This window comes from Chinchilla lanigera, unplaced genomic scaffold, assembly GCF_000276665.1.
Source record: "Chinchilla lanigera isolate Chin_1 unplaced genomic scaffold, ChiLan1.0 scaffold00107, whole genome shotgun sequence".
NCBI classification, from domain to species: domain Eukaryota; kingdom Metazoa; phylum Chordata; class Mammalia; order Rodentia; family Chinchillidae; genus Chinchilla; species Chinchilla lanigera.
Window position 1 is genome coordinate 4,313,364 of NW_004955508.1, and position 15,001 is coordinate 4,328,364.

At 42.7% G+C, this 15,001-nt stretch overlaps 1 non-coding gene across 1 annotated transcript in view; it reads right to left on the reverse strand.

Moving 5' to 3' along the window:
* Positions 1-571: 571 nt before the first annotated feature.
* LOC102018207 overlaps positions 572-15,001 on the reverse strand; it is a 19,476-nt gene continuing 5,046 nt past the window's right edge. Inside the window, exons 3-4 of the transcript XR_001231653.1 lie at positions 1,282-1,347; positions 572-672 (exon numbers count right to left, since the gene is read on the reverse strand). This is a non-coding gene — a transcript (uncharacterized LOC102018207). The remainder of the gene's footprint in view (positions 673-1,281; positions 1,348-15,001) is intronic.

The following is a 15,001-nucleotide window of genomic DNA, read 5'->3' on the forward strand; positions in this document are numbered from 1 at the left end:
TAGAAACCTATTTATTTTTGGTTTCAAGCTAAAATAAAGCTGAATCATCAGACTTTTCAAAAAATTCTTTTGTTGTCTAGTGGCGCCACACCTATCCTATAACTGATTTTTTAAGAAAGGGATCATCACACCCTTAAAACAGAATCATTTCATAAGTTTATAAAAACTATATATTAGTATAGTATCTGAATAGAAAAGGCTATCCAATTTAATACCCCCCCAAAGACTACAAGTATCTTATTTTTTATTTAAAAAGTCACATTTTAATCCATCTAATGCTCTTACTACATGGCTTAAAAATCTATAAAACATGCAAATTTCAACCTACCTGTATGTATCACTTAATGCAATGCTAGCATGACAAGACAGCCATTTTTATGTTAGGCGATGGAGACCAACTGATTTCTCCGTCTTCTGGCTCACAAGTTTTAGATGCAATTGTCACACACACCAAAAATCAACGCAGAACAGCTTGAATGTACTGTGATCCCAAGAACTGAATTTACCAACAGGAAAACAAGGTTGAAAATAGAAGTTTCTCATCCAAGATTTCTCTGAGGCTGCAACCAAGGAGGTGGTGTGTTGAATTTTTTTTCCTTGCTCCTCTGAGAGTTCAAAGCTCAGAGCTGACCACTGCAAAGGCCACTGTCACATTTGCTGAAAATCAAACCACTGATAACAGCAGTGAAAATACAAATTTGAGAACTGAAGTTGCTTGCACAGGACGGAGTGCATAAGAATTAAAAATAGATCCCACCTTGCCTCCCACCTGCACAGTAAACATGTAGGTTTCATGTGTTTAATTTGATATTCACATTAATTAACAATACAACATACATTATTTAAAAGACAGCAAATGCAGGGAGAAAGAGGAGACACCATCTGGTAGCAGAGTTTTGTTGTTGTTGTTTGTGGTTTTAGGGTTTTGTGGGGGCTTATTTGGCTTTGTTTAAAAAAAAAAAAAAAAGGTAAAATCGCATTTTGAATGTGATGAAAAGCAAACACCCAGAAGCAAATGAATCGGAAATGAAAGGTGATGTCGAAATATCTAAGGCTGTAATGAGGCAAAAACAAGTCTTCTCTACCGGATGATATGGCATACAGAGCATTTACATACTCACATCTGAAAAACTAGGCAACGTGTAATGAATTCTATACACAGCATGCACACACAGCACAAGCACGGCTAATCCTGACTGCCATCTTAGGCTCGCAGAAGCAAGATACGCAATGCATGCAGCACACGAGCACTAGGGAAGGAGGAGGCAAGGGACAGCTCACCTTAAATGCGGTATCTGATTAATGTTGTAAGTGACATTGCATATCAGCCTCAGAGTCTTGGTTCAACTGGGTAGGAGGGAACAAAGAAAAATGTCATCAACTGGTGATGCAAGATGAGCCCAATCACTAAACACTGCTTAGCAAACTCCAAATTCTGCAACCAGACAGTAGAAGGCATTTCACACACTTGAGCAGAGCTGCTGCACAATGAATGTGTCCTCCTGCTTCCGTGATTCAGTCCTTTTGCTAAGGAAGAAAATAAGCTGGAGTGAATACTGTCATATCCTCTTCTTGAAGAAAGCTTTCAGTACAGTATGTATCTGGTCCGGGATGCATTTTTATAGACTGTTAATTTCATAGAATTGCTAACAATAAAAATCAAAACTGTTAGCTATGGCAAAATAAAAAAAAATACTTCTGATAAAGGGTATCGCATTTCTAGATTATTTTTCAAAATCCTAAAGGGTGCCGGCAGCCTTGTAGAAGAATGCATGCTCAGCTGTCTGTATCCGTTCTATAACCTTTAACCACAAGCAGCGTAAATGTATCCTGCTAAATGTATCTGCAGTAGAGAATGCAGATACCGCCTCAGACTGAATCGTATTAAGATTGTGAATGAATTTTCTTAAATTAGAAGCAGAATAAAATTAGTGCAGAAAAATAGATTGATGCTGAGTTCCTTTGGATGCATAGCTGAGTGTCATGAACAATAAAAGCTATCTTTAGGCTACTGACCTAAATAATACTCAGGTTTAAAACAGCATACTGTACGGGTTCGGAACGTGGAAAATGCAGAATGAGTTTTCTTCTCCCTCCCCCTTCAAAGGTTAAATTTAAAGGTAACAAGCCATTTATAGGACTAGCAAAAAGGCTATAAAGACAGTACATACTGTAGGAGAAGAAATTGTGTTGTGCTGGGAGGCAATGTTTCTTTGTTTTAATTTGAGGCTTATTTTAGCTATGCATGCATGATGACATTGACATCGGGAGGTCAGGGCTGACGCCGGGTTGCTATCCGTTTTATGAGTGAAATGTTTCCCGAAAATTAAATCTCATCTACTCAAACACCAAATTTCATGTCTTCTTCAATACCATTTCCCTACCCCCGCTGCTCAAGATTGATGGGATCTAGCTTGGCTGTATGTACTAAATAGGAATCACTTTCTGCAGACTCCAGTACATAATTGTGGGGAATTAATTTTTTAAATAAAAAAACCATTAAGGAAAAAAAAAACCTTTAAGAATTCTTATCACACCCCCTTTCATTCCTATCATCACACACACACACACACACACACACACACACACACACACACGTACACACAAAATTGAAGCTCAAATTGCAATGAAATGTTTAACATGTGGAACAAAAACTATTGAAAGGGCTGCTTATTCAGGATTTTAAAGAAATGCCTAATAAGCAAATACTATTTTGCTACAAAACCAGGGCCACCACGTTCCCAAAGAAGAAAACAGTGTAGCTTGCTAGAAAAATTTTCTCCAGATACTACTGGCAGTTACAAGCCAGAAAAGCATTTCATTTGCCATGCTTTATAAAACAAGAAGTTATTTATTTTAGGGAAATAGAAGCGATTCCTGTCCATCTATTTCTTTAGCTACAAAGAAATCATACCCACCCCCACCCTTAGATTCTGGATATAAGCCAACATTTTTATAAAATGCTTTGAGATTGGTTTTAAGTATAAAATATTTACAGTTTTTTGTCTCCTTCTCCCTCCCAAAGTCTATAATTGCCTATCGCATCACTGACTATGGTAATGGTAATTAATTTTAACACAGGCAAAAATGAATTAGTATTTTCTGGGGTTGCTAGTTTTCCAGCGGCTCTGTCTTCTAGAAAATGGCTGGAAATAATCAGGATAGCAAAATATTTGAGTTCCCAGAAAAATTTTAAGGGAGAAAATAGATTTGAACATCTTAACATATGTACTAGGTTTCCCAAGTGGATCTTTTGTTTGTAGCTCACATTTCGTCTCCTTTTACAGAACAGAAGTGATTTTTAGCTGAATGTGTAGAAAGTACCCTGCCCACCTCTAACCTGTACACTGCTGTCACTGAGTTGGGTTGTCCAGATGGCAGGTCCTACCTGATCCATAGCAAGTCCTCTTCTCCTTGGAGCACGTCTCTGCTTTACAACTACTCAGAAATAAATGTGGCTCTAAAGAAAACAGTAGCTCCTGGTCTAACACCAATGGTGGAGCCATCTTCCCCACCCCCACATCACTGCTCTATGAGCTCTGGTTAACATTGACAGTGACAGAAAATTAGAATGGAGTGTCCTTAGACCAGTTCCTCTTTTACCATGGCGGTTGAGAATTAGAGACTACCATGCTGAGTTATAAGGCACCAATTTAATAGATGGTCATCTATAAAGCAAAGTCCTTCAAGTGGGGTTGGAGGAAGTTGAAGCAAACGACATTCACTGTCAGTTGAGCAATTGCCCATTGGTGACATCTGAAAGCTAGGCATTCATGTTAAACATTCACCAATTATTATCATGTAGGCTAAATATATATAATATGGGATCATCTCTGACCACATAGAACTAAGTCACTGCTTCCTCTGTCTGGGATAATAAATGACAGTGACAGTAACAGTAATCCTTATCAGGCTCCCTGGAGATGACTGAATAGTCTTATACAGAGGCGGATGGTGGATGTGGTCAGGCCCCCTACTGGAACCAGTAAACCAGGTGCCAGACCAATGGTGTCCAAACCCGCCCACAAGGCTCTTTGTCCACCTTCTGTCAAAATGAACTAAACAGCCATTCAGCAAAACCTGTTTGGGTTAAACAAATATGAACTATAGCTGGAAATATTTGGAGGGTTGAGTTTGTTTAGGCAGATGTTCTCAGCTAGAAAATTCTGTTTTGTATTTGGAAAAAAAAATACTCATGCCTGAATTACATAAACTTTGTCATGATTACAAGTAGCAAAGATATGCCTTTGCTTATGATTTTTAAAAATTGTGTGCTTCTCACTAACTTCCTCAAGGCATGGAGAAGGACATCAACTTAAAAGACAAATCCATGTTCCACAGTGAAAATTTTAACCTGTTTCTGCCATTTTGACTAGTCAAACACAAGGTACCCAAAACTATCCAGCAAGAGTGAGCTAGGGGACAGAGCTAGTGAGTGGTGAGGGCGAATCTTTCACTTTGATTAACGTTCTCACTTGCTCACGGCCTCCTTGCTCTGCAGGCTGAGCTAATTTTATCTCCAGTCCTGTGGGTTAAAGTTAAATTGCTTGGCTTATGCAAAGTATATAATTCAAGTATGAACAAAGCGTGGCGCTCTACATTTGAAAAAATAAAGCCAGGGGGCTGGGGATTTAGCTCAGCAGCAAAGCGCCTGCCTGGCAAGCACAAGGTCGTGAGTTCGGTTCCCGGTACCGGAGAAAAACCAAAAAAGAAAAAAGAAAGCCAGAGCACTGAGTCCCTGAGGAGTCCTTGATTTATAAACATTTAGATTGGTCTGTACATTTCTTTATGCCATTCACTACATTCAAAATTATAGCTGGTTTCATTTTACACCCAATATAATGGTCAACATTTATAGGCAAATTTTTTATTAGGTTAGGACAGTATAATTAAAAATTTCTAAACACCCCACCAAATATGATACTTTTGTTTAAATTCTTAGAATTTAAAAAGCTTAGAATATTTTTATGATGTTGATTATATCTGTCCAAGTATCTTGAAAAATAATATGATGACTTAATTTGTCAATGACTAAAAATGACTTTGGATGATATTTTAGCTGACATTTTTGGGAAAGTCTAATCCTGCTTTGAATGGCTACATCTTGCCTAGAGATTTGGGCTGAAACTTTTCCTTTTCATCTTGACCAGAGCTGAAAATCTGTAATAGCTCTTATTTATGGAGAATCTACTACATGCTCAATTTTTTAAAAATTCTAACCCATTAATCCTACAAGGTAGGTATTAATTATAACCATTTTTAGATGAGGGACTAATAAAGATTGTTAGTCACACAGTAAACAGCAGAGCTGGGATTCAAGTCTAAGCGCAATTGATTGCAAAGTCTCTATTTTTCACCAGTCCTAAAATAACAAGATGTCCTCCTGATCTACGCTCCACCTCTAATATTAGTAATCGTCTATTCATGTAGATGCCTACTACAGGGGACCCTAGCTCCTTGGAGCCATGATTACTGCTGACTGTCTATACAAATGATCCTTTACTCCCAGGCACTGGGAATTGTGGGTACCTAGGATGCCACCAACTGGAGAAAGGCAGGCTAGGCCAAGGAGGAGGAAAAGACATTAGAAGAGGAGGAATCAGTTAGGCCACCTTGGGAAGTCAAGGGTAGAAAGCACAGTAATGATTTTGGAGGGCAATTTGTCATAATTCGGAAATATTTTAAGAGGCAAAGGAAATGGAAAAATCTTACATTTCCATATAAGCCAAGATTCCACCCAGTGAAGTCCACTTTTTCCATGTTACAGATAAGGAGAATGAAGATGAGAGAGATCTGGTGCCTTGCCCAAGCTCACACCCTTAAGCCTGGAGTAGTGGTGCATGTCTATGATCCCAGTTCTCCAGAGGCTGAGGCAGGAGAATTTGTCAGGAGTTTCAGGCTAGCCAGTGCAGATTGCTTGCTAGGTTGGGTGGGACAAGAGTTGGACTCCAAGTATCCCACCTGCTGGTGTTCATGGCTATTTGACTATCTCCCTTCATTAGCAGTTATTTTATCTGTCAGCCAGATGGCTCTCAAAGAGGTTTTCTAATCAACCAGCTCCACCTTGCTTGGGATTATTTGTTCCAGTACTGAACGGGCGGTAGAAGGAAGAGTCGAGTGAATAGACATGTCTGAGGAGTTTCTACTCCAGGAAGCCTTCTCCAGTTCTTATGCATCACCAGTCTTCCATCCAAAGCCTCAGTGAGAAATGTGGAAAAGGATGGCAAGGACTGGGAACCAGACCAAAGTTTACCCTCCAGAGAAGAGCTGGAAGAAGGAGACGTGAACCATGTGGTTTCCAGCAAAGGAAAAGTGACAGATGACAGGCTACAAGGCAGGCTGTGGTTGACATCTACCGAGGCCAATTCCCACAGTCCAATTCCTGTGGGAATATCTTCAACAGGTATCACCACCGTTACGGATGTCGCTATTTCAGCTTGAGAAACCAAATACTGTAGTTCCTGATTTCCTTTCTCAGTGTATTTGAAAAGTGGCATCAAACATGAGCTGGAGTGGCCATGGAGACCAAGAGCATGTGACCAAGAGCCTTCTCGCACTCCCGCTCACATGCTCTTTTGCTGCCCTCGCTGCTGCCACTCACTAAATTGAAAACAAGTAAAACCATGGGGTTGTCTAGACCTGAGTTGGCAAAATACATATTCAGTGGAAAAGCTGAGATTATTTTTTTCTGGAGAGACTGGCAACTGGGTTGGAAAGGGAAGGCAGGAACGTAAGTGAAGGTAAAAGAAGAATTCTCTTTTTATTGTTTTGTTGTTTTGTTTTTGTGTTTTTGAGACAGAGTCTCACTATGTAGTTCAGCCTGGTCTTGAACCCACTATGTTGACCCGGTTGGCCTCAAACTTATGGCAATCCTCCTGTTTCAGCCTCCCGAGGAAGAAGTCATTTATTTATTTATTTATTTATTTATTTATTTAGGTACCGGAAATCGAACTCATGACCTCGTGCTTGCCAGGCAGGTGTTATGCCACTGAGCTATCTCCCCAGTCCACAGCAGAATTCTTATGGTTCCATAAAATCTACCTTATTTGAGAGCATAATCCTCTCCTCATATCTTTTTCCACCCTGGGTAGCAAATATTCCCAGACTCAACACAGGAACAAATTTATTTGCTGTCTCTTTGCTCAGACAAATAATTCTGTGGCGGAGAAAAGCTATAACCATGCACCTCTTCTCAGCTAGAGCAGCTTAACAAACCTCTGTGAGTCTTCATTTCCTTTGGACTAAACAGAAAAGCACAATAAGTTTTTGTTGTGTTGAAGTATCTACCTTTGCCTCCTGGCAGATTGTATTACACATGGTGCTGGAGCTTTGCCTCATGCAATGGAGAGGCTCACTAGGGTCTACTCTGGACTCCTACCACCAAACATGGCAGTCCTTTCTCTGCTGCTACCACTGTCAATGGCATCTTCAGCTGAGTCATGAAATCACTTCCTGAAACAGGAGAACTTGCTTTGTGATGGTTGGCTTATTAAGGGAGCCACCATTGATGGCGAGCAGACCACAGTGCTTTGTATAAACCTGACCTTCCTGGGATAGGAAAGGGGCGATGGAAATGAGAGTGGTCTGATAACACTACTACTGCCCCCCAAATGTGCCTCGAAGTTTTCCCAGGCCCTTGGTAGCAGAGTGTGTTTCACAAACTTATGATGCTTTAGCGAATGCCATCTACATCCTTTCTTTGAGGGAGAAGAAAGCCAGGTTCAAAGACAGTTAGGGTTGTACTCAAAGACCTTAGCAATCAGGACAGGGGCGATATTCCTAAATTTGTGGTATTCTCTTTAAAACTCCATACACTTGCTCAATTTTTTTAAAAAAGTTCTGAACTTTCCCTTAGGTACTCAATTAATGGTTTTAGATTGAACGAATGTGAACAGATACCAGCTTACTTGGTTTACAATGTATTTCCTAATTCTGCTCAGAATAAAATATTATAGTGTACATAATTTTTCAAAAAGATCAACTAAAAATAATTTTAAGCAACATAGTAAATATTGGCCAAACATCACCTGGGACCAGTGTCATGTGAGAAGCTTCAGGGAGCAAGGTTTGATTACTGTATCAAGTCAGTCAGACTAAGTTTAGCCAGCTAAAGTTGCCTGTGTTCAGTTTGATTTGCAAAAAATCATCTCATGAGCTAGCATGAACAGCTAAAAATAAGTTGCAAGTTTCATTTTCCACTGTTCGGCATGGTTTTGAAACCAAAAGGTGCAAAACTAAGAGATTCACCAGCACCTATGAAAACCCAACAATTCAACTTCTCACTTTTCTTTTTTTTGTTGGCCTTTTTGAGACAGGGTCTCACTATGCAGTTCAGGCTGGCCTTGAGCTCACTTTGTAGCCCAGGCTTTGAACTCAAAGGATCCTCCTGCCTCAGCCTCCTGAGTGTTGAGTGCTGGGATTACAGCTGTGCACCGCCACACTCAGCTCCTCTCAAATTGCTAGCACACTGTCCTGATGGCCAGCTCACTGCTGGGCCCTGGAAATGATCTCTGTCCCTCTCACCACAATCTTTTAAAATGAGTCCCCCCAAATAAAGCATAACAGCAGATTGGGGGCTGAGGCCAGTTCTAGGGGGAAAAGTAGTTTGTGTGTGACTACTGTCACATCCGGACAGGATGCCACAGAGCTTCAGCTCTTCTCCCAGGTGATGCGGGGGACCCCGCCGCAGAGAGTGGAGTAAATAGTTTCATTAAGACAGGGCTCTGGAGGCAGTGAGTGTTGAGTCTCCCTTAATCAATCCACCCATGACCTTGTACAATTCCATACCGGAAACCCAGGCAGTTCATTATAAACATCAAAGCTGAATTTCCAGGGCCAATCCTGGTAAGAAGGTACTTGATAGAGGAGCAAATGCCTCAAAGGGAGGCAGCCATCTCTGTAGCATTCAGCTGTGCCTCATGGCCCAGAGACAGCAGTGCTGTTAAAAGAAAGCCTTCCAATGAATGAGATTGAAAGGGGGCAAAGAAGGGTTAATCTCCCTCCATTAAAGGCGGGGCCATTTGGCAAAGGTGAAGAGAATAATCTATATGAAGAGCAGAGCAGACAAAGAGCCATTCCAGAGACGAAATTACCGCGCGGGGGCAAGAGGGCCGATTTGTCCTCCATTTTCACTGTGAGACCATTTCTTAGATCTCAGGGTCTTTACCTTGCTTTGAAGTTACAGCTGCCAGAGGAGAAAGCGGGCACATTTACACACAGTGTTGCAGTGCCCGAGCTGTGATTCCCTCAGAGGTGAGCTGTTTTGGAACAGCAGAGGGTGGGGCCAAAGTCACCAGGACGTTGTGGAAGCCTAACCACAAATTAGAAGGCAGCAAAGTAAACAGCAGGAGTTGCTTCCCTGGCGGTGCAGAACACCCTCCATTTTTTTTTTTTTTTAATACTTATTTTTAAAAATTTTTAAAACTTTTGAAATGTTGCTTTTGATATTTTTATAAAATAGATTCACAAGAAGTCGCAGAAATAGTATAGTAAGTAAAGTATATACTTTACCCAGCTTTCCTCAACGGTGTCTTACAAACTTAGTTCATTGCTTAACCGAAGCAGTGGACATTAGCACAATTCTGAGCTCAGGTACTGGTCTCTGACTGCAGCGGTTTTCACAGGTACTCTCTGTGTGTCTCTACAGTTCTATGAAATGTTTTTACATCTACAAATTGGAGATGCATGAGCATAGTCAGCATGAAAACTATTTCACAGGGCATATTCACAGGGGAAGGGTGTCACCCCTTTAAGGTCACACCCTTCCCCTGACCCTGACCCTGACCCTTGGCAGTCACCCATCTGTCCTCTGTCACTGTATTTTGGTCACTTTGAAAATATCCTATGCAGTATGAACCCTTTGAAATTGGCTTTCTTTCACCCAGTATAGTGCCACTGTGATTCCTTCCAGCTAGTATTCTAGGTGTGGATGTAATCAAAGTTTGTTATCCATTCACTTACTGAAGGACCTTTGGCTAGTTTACAGTTTTTAGATGCTACAAAGCTGCTATGAGCATCCATGTACAGGTTATTATGTGAACATAAATTTGTATAACTACCATGAGTGGGGTTGCTGCATAGTCCAGTAAGAAAACGTTTGACTGTATAAGAAACTGTCACACAGTTTAAAAGAGTGGCTGTGCCATTTTACATTCCCAGGAGCAGTGCGTGGGAGATGAAGGTTATTTTTTTAACATCTTGCCAATATTCAGTAACATTCATGTTTTTACTTTTAGCCATTTTAATAGATGTGTAGTGGTCTCTTTTTGATGGTTCACAATCAAGATGGCAATAAAGTGTGGGGTCTTCAGATCTGGTGTGGGATGGGCCAGATACATCTCACTGTTTCATCTTCTGAGTAACTCTCTAGACAGTGGTTTGGGCTGTCTAGCATTCAGATGATAGGAAGTAGGGTGGTCTCTCTGCACATGTGGTGAACCTTCAGGGTTTCCCAGTTAGTTGCTCCTGGCTGTAGTGGTAGGTGATCATTACCATCCGGGGACACCAAGTCTCTGAGGCAATGCCTGTTGGCCAAGCAGGCAGACTTGGTAGCAGTGGCGCACACTCTCATGGGGTAGAAAGTGGACATAAAGCCACAGGGAGGGACAGAATTTGCCTGGGGCAGGGCTCTCTTGGTGCTTTGGTCAGAGATTCTATAAAGACTTTTACCCTAGAGGTAGTCATTGTGTAGTGCGAGGAGAGGCAGGACACGGAGTCAGCATAGACAGGTGAGGGTGGGACTACTGGTAGCTCTTACCAAGCCATAGGACCCACTGAACACGTTTTGCCCTTGCACTTCTTGCTCTGTGACCACCCAAGATTTTCCAGCAGAATATGAACACCTTGACTGGATGTCATGGAACTTATTTCTATCTCCCAGCTGTTAGATCTGGAGGCACTGCTGTCACCACTGTACAGATTTCCTGGCCCAGAGATCCAGGTCTAACAAACAGTCAGAGCTTCAGAAGGTGCCTCAGCCATGGAAGTCGTGCAGGACAACAGGCATAAGGGCGTGGCATAGGGCAAACAGTGATGGCTTGAACTGCCCCAGCCCTTCTTGGAAGGTTATTTCATCAGTTGTAACTCTGATTCAAGGGACATTAAAAAGGTGGCCAGGATCAATGTTCATCATGACCCTGGATCCGCAAGTTTGGGCCATGAGGCTAAGAATCAGGGTAGTAGCCATCCTGTGGGGAGCAGCTGTGAGACTAGCAGACGTGCACAGAGGTGGTGAAGCTCAGTGACCACAGGCAAGTTCACTGGTATCTAAGCACAGAGGAGAATGGGTACAGCTGAGGTGCTTCCTCGGTTCTGGTTCTAGTGCTTCACCCACTATCACCTCAGAGGACTGACATGGACTTAGGCATGGAGGAAACTTATAGAACCCGGATGTAAACTGGGCACCACAGGGAGCCCCGCAGTCTGAGGAGGCAGAACTTGAAAATCAGATGATGCAACAGCGGCCTTCTGGCAGTTGAGCAGCAAGTGAGCAGAAGCAGAGGGGGTCAGGTACTGTGAGGCGACAGTAGGTGCGGCCTGGTGGCTTCAGCTGTGTTACACAGGTAGCAGGGAAAGGTAAACTTCCTCTAAAAAGGTGAGAATTTTTCAGAATTGGTTGTTCGCTCACTAGGTTTTCTGCTATGGTTGTTTTCTATTATTTTCTAAATTTCCATTTTCAGGTCCTGCTCTCTGGCCCTTTTGCTCTTACTGCTTCCCAGTCAGAAGGCAGCCAGTCTTTTCAGATTTAAAAAGGCCAGTACCTGGTGTGGGAGTGCATACCTATAATCTCAGCACTGAGGGACGCTGATGCAGGAGGGTCACCAGATCAAGTCCCACCCAAGCAACTTAACGAGACTTTATCTCAAAAAAAAAAAAAAAAAAAGGCTGGTATGAAAGTGCAGGGTTCAACCCCCAGTGCCACACACACACACACACACACACACACACACACACACAGAGGCAACTGTGAAGCTACCACCGCTTCCCTGTAGCTTTTGCTTGGTCTTATTTTAAACTCTGCCTGCCTTCATATATGAGATTCGCCCGCATGTTTCAGTCTGGCTTTGCCCTGACCCTGCTCAGCCGTCCTGGTTCTGACTAGGGCCCCACTTCCTGCTCAGCTCTTGCTTTGTCCTCCTGTATCGAGCTTCAGTGCTGCCAGCTCTGGGCTCAGGGCACAGTGACCTGGCCACACTGGGTGATCCTGGTGGGCACCTGGTCCCTTGCAGGGTCTGTGCTACACACACATGTTCTGAGATATGGCCCTGCCTATTGGAAGGCGGATAACAGTTTCCTGGTTGCTTCAGGAGTTTGTCTTCTCGTTGGTCCCTTTTGTTGGCTAACCAGAGACTGGGTGTCTCCGGGCCTTTGCCTAATTCAATCTCTGCCACTAAATCTTGGGTGACCACCAGGCGGTAAATGAACCATGCTGGCTTCAGCGATCTCATATTTATAACAAAGTCTCCTGATTCCCCAGCTAGCAATTTTTTACTGTACCATCCCAAGGGAAAATATCTAAAATTCAGAAGCCCAAAAGGGGCTTTAAGTTAAGTTTTGGTTTAGATATAGGCTGTGGTTTGGATATAGTTTGTCCATTAAAGCTTCTCGTGCAGGAGGCTTGCTAGGGTAGCGGAACCTTTAAGAGGTGGTACCACAGGAAGATAATTAGGTCACAGGGGCGCCACCCTCAGAAGGGACTCAGACAGACTGCGTGGGATGGGATTAGTGCCTATGGGAATGGCTGTTACAGGAGAGCCTGGCCCCTCCCCGAATCCCTGTTTTGTGCGAACTGCTTCTCACTCCTGTACCTCTGTGCTCTAGTCGCCGTGATGCAGATTTTCCTGAGGCCCCCACAAGAGTCACACAAATGTCAGTACGCTTTCGAACTTTCAGCACTGTGAGCTAATAAATCTTTTTCTCTGTACCAAGTTCCCTCCTTCAGGTATTTTCTTACAGCAACAAAACAACAGGCTAAGACAATAGACTGGCTCAGGGTTTCCTTTTGTTCTAATTACTGTTTGCCTTAGGAACTATTAAAACAGGTGACTTGACTACGTGTCCCAGTTTCTAGGAATTTTCCCTCAGATGTTCACAAAGATTCATCTACAAGAACATTTACAATTCTATTATAGTGGGACACTAAAGACAATCAAAATGTCCATCAAAAAAGAGTGGATAAATTAAGATACAGCCATGCAGACATAGCCATTAAAGAGATTATGTTTTTGGCTGGGTGTGGTGGTACACACTTGTAATCCCAGCTCAGGAGTCGGAGGCAAGAGGATTGCCACAAATTTGAGGCCAGCCTGGGCTACAAGGTGAGTTCAAGGCCAGCCTGAACTCCATACTGAAACATTGTCTCAAAAAGACAAAAAGATTATGTTTTCAAAGAGTATTTAGAGATTGGAAAAATGTTTAGAACATAATGTTGGCCAAGCATGGTGGTGCACACATGTAATCCCAGCACTCAGGGGGCTAAAACAGGAGGATCAACATGAGTTCAAGGCCAACCTGGGCTACATAAGAGAGTTTAAGGCCAGCTTGCACTACAAAGCGAGACCCTGTCTCAAACAAACAAACAAACAACCACCCAAAAACCATAATGCTGGGGGATGGCAGGCAACCATATAAATATCATCTCAGTAATTTTTAAAAGAAGAAAAAGCCAGGTCTGGTGGTGCATGCCTATAATCCCAGCACTCTGAGATGCAAAGGCAGGAGGATCACAAGTTCAAGCCTAGCATGGGCAACTTGGTGAGATCTTGACTCAAAATAAAATCTAAAAAATGGCTGGGGAGATAGCTAAGTGCAAAGGCCTTGGGTCCAATCCCCAGTGTCACAAAAAGGAAAGAAGAAAGAAAGGAGGAAAGGAGGAAGGAAGGAAGGAAAGAAAGAAAGAAAGAAAGAAAGAAAGAAAGAAAGAGATTGTCTCACATACATAGAAAGCAATAAGGAAGAGATGTCCCTCAAAAACCCAGCCCAGGCAGGAGGATAGCCGTGAATCTGAGGCCAGCCTGGCCTACACAGTCAGTCCAAAGTCAGCCTGAACTACCTAGTGAGATCCCAGTGAGACTCTGCCTTAAAACACAGCCAAAACCAAAACTAAAACCAAACCAAACCAAAACAAACCAAAACATCCCAGCCCAGCAATGGCCCAGCTTCTGGCAGGTGGTACAGGTAACAGACAGACTGACTCCTGCCTGCAGGATTAATCTTAAGGTTCTTCTTTTGCAAGGTACCTTGGTATAGCTGATGTCAAGGAATTGAGGTCAATGAGAAAGTCACTTTCACTAGATGCTACCTCTGTGTGACACAGGAGGCTAGACTGTAGGTTTGGGGACTTGGATGGGCATTCCCTGATCACACGAAGCAGACTGCATTCCTGGATGATGGCTTTCAGACAAAGATGAAGCGTCCTCTCTGGCTTGGGAGGCACTACCCAAGGTCAACATCTCCGTAGAGTGGTTTCCATACTGTCTTGTCTCACAGCTCTGGGAGCCCCCTTCAAATTCTACGAATTATTTTTTGGTGGAGAGATGACCCATCCATTCTTCCACAAAGGTTTCAGTGAATCCCAGGTGAAAAATCTCTCTGAATGAGAGCAGAAGCCTCGAAGTTATGCCAGTGGCCTAGAGTTAAACCTTTCTGGATGGCATCAAAATCTTTGCACTGCATGCTTTGGGTGGTTAGGAGCTGTGTTATAGATCCCGGATGAAAAGTCAATTTAGAAAGACAAAAAGTATTTTCTTTCAAAACACTGATACTTCATAGCAGTATCAAAGCCAAAAGACAAATGCTGACCATAAGTAGGGTAATTATTTGCATGAACACATTCTCAGGTAGTTTTCTAAGTGGCCCTGACCATTTTGCACATAGGGCCTTACTTACTCTGACAGAGCCTCAGCATTCTATTCCTTAAAAACACCATTTTGGGGGCTGGGGATTTAGCTCAGCGGCAAAGTGCCTGCCTGGCAAGCGCAAGGCCTTGAGTTCGGTTCCTGGT